Consider the following 7,804-nt stretch of genomic DNA (forward strand, 5'->3'; position numbering starts at 1 on the left):
CAGATGCATAAAATACAATATAAGTACAACAGTTTTTCCATTGTGTAAAACGAATAATTGCTACCAGTATGAAAGTTATGGTCATTTCTACGTTCCGGGCAACCTAGGCTTCACTCTATGGCGTTCTTCCACCACATCGAATGGCTGCGGCCTCAGAAGTCAACGCCTGATGCATAAAATACAATAGAAATACAACAGTATTTCCATCCTATAACAGGAATAATTGCAACCCTTGTGAAAGTGATGGTTATTTGTACGTTCCAGGCAACCTAGGCTTCACTCTAGAGCATTGTTCCACCAGATCGAATTGTTAGGGCCTAAGAAGTCAACGCCAGAAGCATAAGATACAATATAAATATAAGAGTTTTTCCATCGTATAGAACGAATAATAGCAACCAGTGTGAAAGTTATGGTCATTTCTACGTTCCGGGCAACCTAGGCTTCACTCTAGGTCGTTGCTCCACCAGATCAAACAGTTAGGGCCTTAGAATTCAACGCCCGAAGCATAAAATACAAAATAAATAGAACAGTTTTTCCATTGTATAAAACGAAAAATTGCTACCAGTGTAAAAGTTATGGGCATTTCTACGTTCCGGGCAACCTAGGCTTCACCCCAGGGCGCTGTTCCATCAGATCGAATAGTTAGGGCCTAAGAAGTGAACGCCAGAAGCATAAAATACAATATAAATACAACAGTATTTCCATCATATAAAACGAGTAATTGCAACCAGTATGAAAGTTGTGGTCATTTCTACTTTCCGGTCAAACTAGGCTACACCCTAGTGCGTTGCTCCAACAGATTGAATAGTTAGGGCCTTTGAAGTCAATGCCCGAAGCATAAAATGCAATAAAAATACAACAGTTTTTCCATCATATAACCGGAATAATTGCAACCTGTTTGAAAGTGATGGTCATTTCTACGTTCCGGGCAACCTAGGCTTCACTCTATGGCGTTCTGCCACCACGTCGAATAGCTGCGGACTCAGAAGTCAACGCCTGAAGCATAAAATACAATAGAAATACAACAGTATTTCCATCATATAACAGGAATAATTGCAACCAGTTTGAAAGTGATGGTCATTTCTACGTTCCGGGCAACCTAGGCTTCACTCTATGGCGTTCTTCCACCACGTCGAATAGCTGCGGACTCAGAAGTCAACGCCTGAAGCATAAAATGCAATAAAAATACAACAGTTTTTCCATCATATAACCGGAATAATTGCAACCTGTTTGAAAGTGATGGTCATTTCTACGTTCCGGGCAACCTAGGCTACAACCCTAGGGCGTTGCTCCAACAGATTGAATAGTTAGGGCCTTAGAAGTCAATGCCCGAAGCATAAAATGCAATAAAAATACAACAGTTTTTCCGTCATATAGCAGGAATAATTGCAACCAGTTTGAAAGTTATGGTCATTTCTACGTTCCGGGAAACCTCGGCTTCACTCTAGGGCGTTGCTCCGCCAGATCGAATAGTTAGTGCAATAGAAGTCAACGCCAGAAGCATAAAATACAATATAAATACAACAGTTTTTCCATCGAATAAAACGAATAATTGCAACCAGTATGAAAGTTAACGTCATTTCTTCTTCCCGGGCAACATAGGCTTCACCCTTGGGCGTTGCTCCAACAGATTGAATAGTTAGGGCCTTAGAAGTCAACGCCGGAAGCATAAAATGCAATAAAAATACAACAGTTTTTCCATCGTATAAAAGGATTAATTGCAACCAGTTTGAAAGTGATGGTCAGTTCTACGTTCCGGGCAACCTAGGCTTCACTCTAGGGTGTTGCTCCACCAGATCGAATAGTTAGGGCCTTACAAGTCAACGCCAGAATCATAAAATACAATAAAGATGCAACAGCTTTTCCACCGTATTAAACGAATAATTTCAACGAGCCTGAATGTTATGGTCATTTCTACATTCCGAGCAACCTAGGCTTCACTCTAGGGCGTTGATCCAACTGATTGAATAGTTAGGGCCTTAGCAGTCAACGCCCGAAGCATAAAATACAATATAAATACAACAGTTTTTCCATCATATAACAGGAATAATTGCAACCAGTTTGAAAGTGATGGTCATTTCTACGTTCCGGGCAACCTAGGCTTCTCTCTAGGGTGTTGCTCCACCAGATCGTATAGTTAGTGCCTTATAAGTCAACGCCAGAAGCATAAAATACAATATAAATATAACAGTTTTTCCATCGTATAAAACGAATAATTGCAACCAGTATTAAAGTTATGGACATTTCTACGTTCCGGGCAACCTAGGCTTCACTCTATGGCGTTCTTCCACTACATCGAATAGCAACGGCCTCAGAAGACAACGCCAGAAGCATAAAATACAATAAAAATACAACAGTCTTTCCGTCCTATAACAGGAATAATTGCAACCCGTGTGAAAGTGATGGTCATTTGCACGTTCCAGGCAACCTAGGCTTCACTCTAGGCCGTTGTTCCACCAGATCGAATTGTTAGGGCCTAAGAAGTCAATGCCCGAAGCATAAAATGCAATAAAAATACAACAGTTTTTCCATCATATAACAGGAATAATTGCAACCAGTTTGAAAGTGATGGTCATTTCTACGTTCCGGGCAACCTAGGCTTCACTCTAGGGCGGTGCTCTACCAGATCGAATAGTTAGAGCCTTAGAAGTCAGCGCCAGAAACATAAAATACAATATAAATAAAACAGTTTTTCCATCGTATAAAACGAATAATTGCAACCAGTATGAAAGATATGGTCATTTCTACGTTCCGGGCAACCTAGGCTTCACTCTATGGCGTTCTTCCACCACGTCGAATAGCTGCGGACTCAGAAGTCAACGCCTGAAGCATAAAATACAATAGAAATACAACAGTATTTCCATCATATAACAGGAATAATTGCAACCAGTTTGAAAGTGATGGTCATTTCTACGTTCCGGGCAACCTAGGCATCTCTCTAGGGTGTTGCTCCACCAGATCGAATAGTTAGTGCCTTATAAGTCAACGCCAGAAGCATAAAATACAATATAAATATAACAGTATTTCCATCGTATAAAACGAATAATTGCAACCAGTATGAAAGTTATGGTCATTTCTACGTTCCGGGCAACCTAGGCTCCACTCTATGGCGTTCTTCCACCACGTCGAATAGCTGCGGCCTCAGAAGTCAACGCCTGAAGCATAAAATACAATAGAAATACAACAGTATTTCCATCCTATAACAGGAATCATTGCAACCCTTGTGAAAGTGATGGTTATTTGTACGTTCCAGGCAACCTAGGCTTAACTCTAGGGCGTTGTTCCACCAGATCGAATTGTTAGGGCCTAAGAAGTCAACGCCAGAAGCATAAGATACAATATAAATATAACAGTTTTTCCATCATATAAAACGAATAATTGCAACCAGTATGAAAGCTATGGTCATTTCTACTTTACGGGCAACCTAGGCTACACCCTAGGGCGTTGCTCCACCAGATCGAATAGCGAGTGCCTTAGAAGTCAACGCCAGAAGCATAAAATACAAGAAAAATACAACAGTTTTTCCATCGTATAAAACGAATAATTGCAACCTGTATGAAACTTATGGTCATTTCTACTTTCCCAGAAACCTAGGCTTCAACCCTAGGGCGTTGCTCCAACAGATTGAATAGTTAGGGCCTTAGAAGTCAACGCCCGAAGCATAAAATGCAATAAAAATACAACAGTGTTTCCATCATATAACAGGAATAATTGCAACCAGTTTGAAAGTGATGGCGAATTCTACGTTCCGGGCAACCTAGGCTTCACTCTGTTGCGTTGCTCCACCAGATCGAATAGCTAGTGCCTTAGACGTCAACGCCAGAAGCTTAAAATACAATATAAATACAACAGTTTTTCCATCGTATAGAACGAATAATTGCAACCAGTATGAAAGTTATGGTCATTTCTACTTTCCGGGCAACCTAGGCTACACACTAGGGCGTTGCTCCAACTGATTGAATAGTTAGGGCGTTAGAAGTCAATGCCCGAAGCATAAAATGCATTAAAAATACAACAGTTTTTCCATCCTAGAACAGGAATAATTGCAACCAGTTTGAAAGTGATGGTCATTTCTACGTTCCGGGAAACCTCGGCTTCACTCTAGGGCGTTGCTCCGCCAGATCAAATAGTTAGGGCCTAAGAAGTCAACACCAGAAGAATAAAATACAATAAAAATACAACAGTCTTTCCATCCTATAACAGGAATAATTGCAACCCGTGTGAAAGTGATGGTCATTTCTACGTTCCAGGCAACCTAGGATTCACACTAGGGCGTTGTTCCACAAGATCGAATAGTTAGGGCCTAAGTAGTCAACGCCAGATGCATAAAATACAATATAAGTACAACAGTTTTTCCATTGTGTAAAACGAATAATTGCTACCAGTATGAAAGTTATGGTCATTTCTACGTTCCGGGCAACCTAGGCTTCACTCTATGGCGTTCTTCCACCACATCGAATGGCTGCGGCCTCAGAAGTCAACGCCTGATGCATAAAATACAATAGACATACAACAGTATTTCCATCCTATAACAGGAATAATTGCAACCCTTGTGAAAGTGATGGTTATTTGTACGTTCCAGGCAACCTAGGCTTCACTCTAGGGCATTGTTCCACCAGATCGAATTGTTAGGGCCTAAGAAGTCAACGCCAGAAGCATAAGATACAATATAAATATAAGAGTTTTTCCATCGTATAGAACGAATAATAGCAACCAGTGTGAAAGTTATGGTCATTTCTACGTTCCGGGCAACCTAGGCTTCACTCTATGTCGTTGCTCCACCAGATCAAACAGTTAGGGCCTTAGAAGTCAACGCCCGAAGCATAAAATACAAAATAAATACAACAGTTTTTCCATTGTATAAAACGAATAATTGCTACCAGTGTAAAAGTTATGGGCATTTCTACGTTCCGGGCAACCTAGGCTTCACCCCAGGGCGCTGTTCCATCAGATCGAATAGTTAGGGCCTAAGAAGTGAACGCCAGAAGCATAAAATACAATATAAATACAACAGTATTTCCATCATATAAAACGAGTAATTGCAACCAGTATGAAAGTTGTGGTCATTTCTACTTTCCGGTCAAACTAGGCTACACCCTAGGGCGTTGCTCCAACAGATTGAATAGTTAGGGCCTTAGAAGTCAATGCCCGAAGCATAAAATGCAATAAAAATACAACAGTTTTTCCATCATATAACCGGAATAATTGCAACCTGTTTGAAAGTGATGGTCATTTCTACGTTCCGGGCAACCTAGGCTACACTCTAGGGCGTTGCTCCAACAGATTGAATAGTTAGGGCCTTAGAAGTCAATGCCCGAAGCATAAAATGCAATAAAAATACAACAGTTTTTCCGTCATATAGCAGGAATAATTGCAACCAGTTTGAAAGTTATGGTCATTTCTACGTTCCGGGAAACCTCGGCTTCACTCTAGGGCGTTGCTCCGCCAGATCGAATAGTTAGTGCAATAGAAGTCAACGCCAGAAGCATAAAATACAATATAAATACAACAGTTTTTCCATCGAATAAAACGAATAATTGCAACCAGTATGAAAGTTAAAGTCATTTCTTCTTCCCGGGCAACATAGGCTTCACCCTTGGGCGTTGCTCCAACAGATTGAATAGTTAGGGCCTTAGAAGTCAACGCCGGAAGCATAAAATGCAATAAAAATACAGCAGTTTTTCCATCGTATAAAAGGATTAATTGCAACCAGTTTGAAAGTGATGGTCAGTTCTACGTTCCGGGCAACCTAGGCTTCACTCCAGGGCGTTGCTCCACCAGATCGAATAGTTAGGGCCTTAGAAGTCAACGCCAGAATCATAAAATACAATAAAGATGCAACAGCTTTTCCACCGTATTAAACGAATAATTTCAACCAGCCTGAATGTTATGGTCATTTCTACATTCCGAGCAACCTAGGCTTCACTCTAGGGCGTTGATCCAACAGATTGAATAGTTAGGGCCTTAGCAGTCAACGCCCGAAGCATAAAATACAATATAAATACAACAGTTTTTCCATCATATAACAGGAATAATTGCAACCAGTTTGAAAGTGATGGTCATTTCTACGTTCCGGGCAACCTAGGCTTCTCTCTAGGGTGTTGCTCCACCAGATCGTATAGTTAGTGCCTTATAAGTCAACGCCAGAAGCATAAAATACAATATAAATATAACAGTTTTTCCATCGTATAAAACGAATAATTGCAACCAGTATTAAAGTTATGGACATTTCTACGTTCCGGGCAACCTAGGCTTCACTCTATGGCGTTCTTCCACTACAACGAATAGCAACGGCCTCAGAAGACAACGCCAGAAGCATAAAATACAATAAAAATACAACAGTCTTTCCGTCCTATAACAGGAATAATTGCAACCCGTGTGAAAGTGATGGTCATTTGCACGTTCCAGGCAACCTAGGCTTCACTCTAGGGCGTTGTTCCACCAGATCGAATTGTTAGGGCCTAAGAAGTCAATGCCCGAAGCATAAAATGCAATAAAAATACAACAGTATTTCCATCCTATAACAGGAATCATTGCAACCCTTGTGAAAGTGATGGTCATTTGTACGTTCCAGGCAACCTAGGCTTAACTCTAGGGCGTTGTTCCACCAGATCGAATTGTTAGGGCCTAAGAAGTCAACGCCAGAAGCATAAGATAAAATATAAATATAACAGTTTTTCCATCGTATAGAACGAATAATAGCAACCAGTGTGAAAGTTAATGTCATTTCCACTTTCCGGGCAACCTAGGCTTCACCCTTGGGCGTTGCTCCAACAGATTGAATAGTTAGGGCCACAGAAGTCAACGCACGATGCATAAAATACAAAATAAATAGAACAGTTTTTCCATCGTGTAAAACGAATAATTGCTACCGGTGTGAAAGTTATGGTCATTTCTACGTTCCGGTCAACCTAGGCTTCACCATAGGGCGTTACTCCACCAGATCGAATAGCTAGGGCCTAAGAAGTGAACGCCAGAAGCATAAAATACAATATAAATATAACAGTTTTTCCATCATATAAAACGAATAATTGCAACCAGTATGAAAGCTATGGTCATTTCTACTTTACGGGCAACCTAGACTTCACTCTAGGGCGTTGCTACACCAGTTCAAACAGCTAGGGCCTTAGAAGTCAACGCCCGAAGCATAAAATACAAAAAAATAGAACAGTTCTTCCATTGTATAAAACGAATAATTGCTACCAGTGTAAAAGTTATGGTCAGTTCTACGTTCCGAGCAACCTAGGCCTCACTCTAGGTCGTTTTTCCACCAGATCGAATTGTTACGGCCTAAGAAGTCAACGCCAGAAGCATAAGATAAAATATAAATATAACAGTTTTTCCATCGTATAGAACGAATAATAGCAACCAGTGTGAAAGTTAATGTCATTTCCACTTTCCGGGCAACCTAGGCTTCACCCTTGGGCGTTGCTCCAACAGATTGAATAGTTAGGGCCATAGAAGTCAACGCCCGAAGCATAAAATACAAAATAAATAGAAGAGTTCTTCCATTGTATAAAACGAATAATTGCTACCAGTGTAAAAGTTATGGTCAGTTCTACGTTCCGAGCAACCTAGGCCTCACTCTATGTCGTTTTCCCACCAGATCGAATTGTTAGGGCCTAAGAAGTCAACGCCAGAAGCATAAGATAAAATATAAATATAACAGTTTTTCCATCGTATAGAACGAATAATAGCAACCGGTGTGAAAGTTATGGTCATTTCTACGTTCCGGTCAACCTAGGCTTCACCATAGGGCGTTGCTCCACCAGATCGAATAGCGAGTGCCTTAGAAGTCAACGCC

This window comes from Calliopsis andreniformis, unplaced genomic scaffold (genome assembly GCF_051401765.1).
Source record: "Calliopsis andreniformis isolate RMS-2024a unplaced genomic scaffold, iyCalAndr_principal scaffold0004, whole genome shotgun sequence".
Taxonomy (NCBI): Eukaryota; Metazoa; Arthropoda; class Insecta; order Hymenoptera; family Andrenidae; genus Calliopsis; species Calliopsis andreniformis.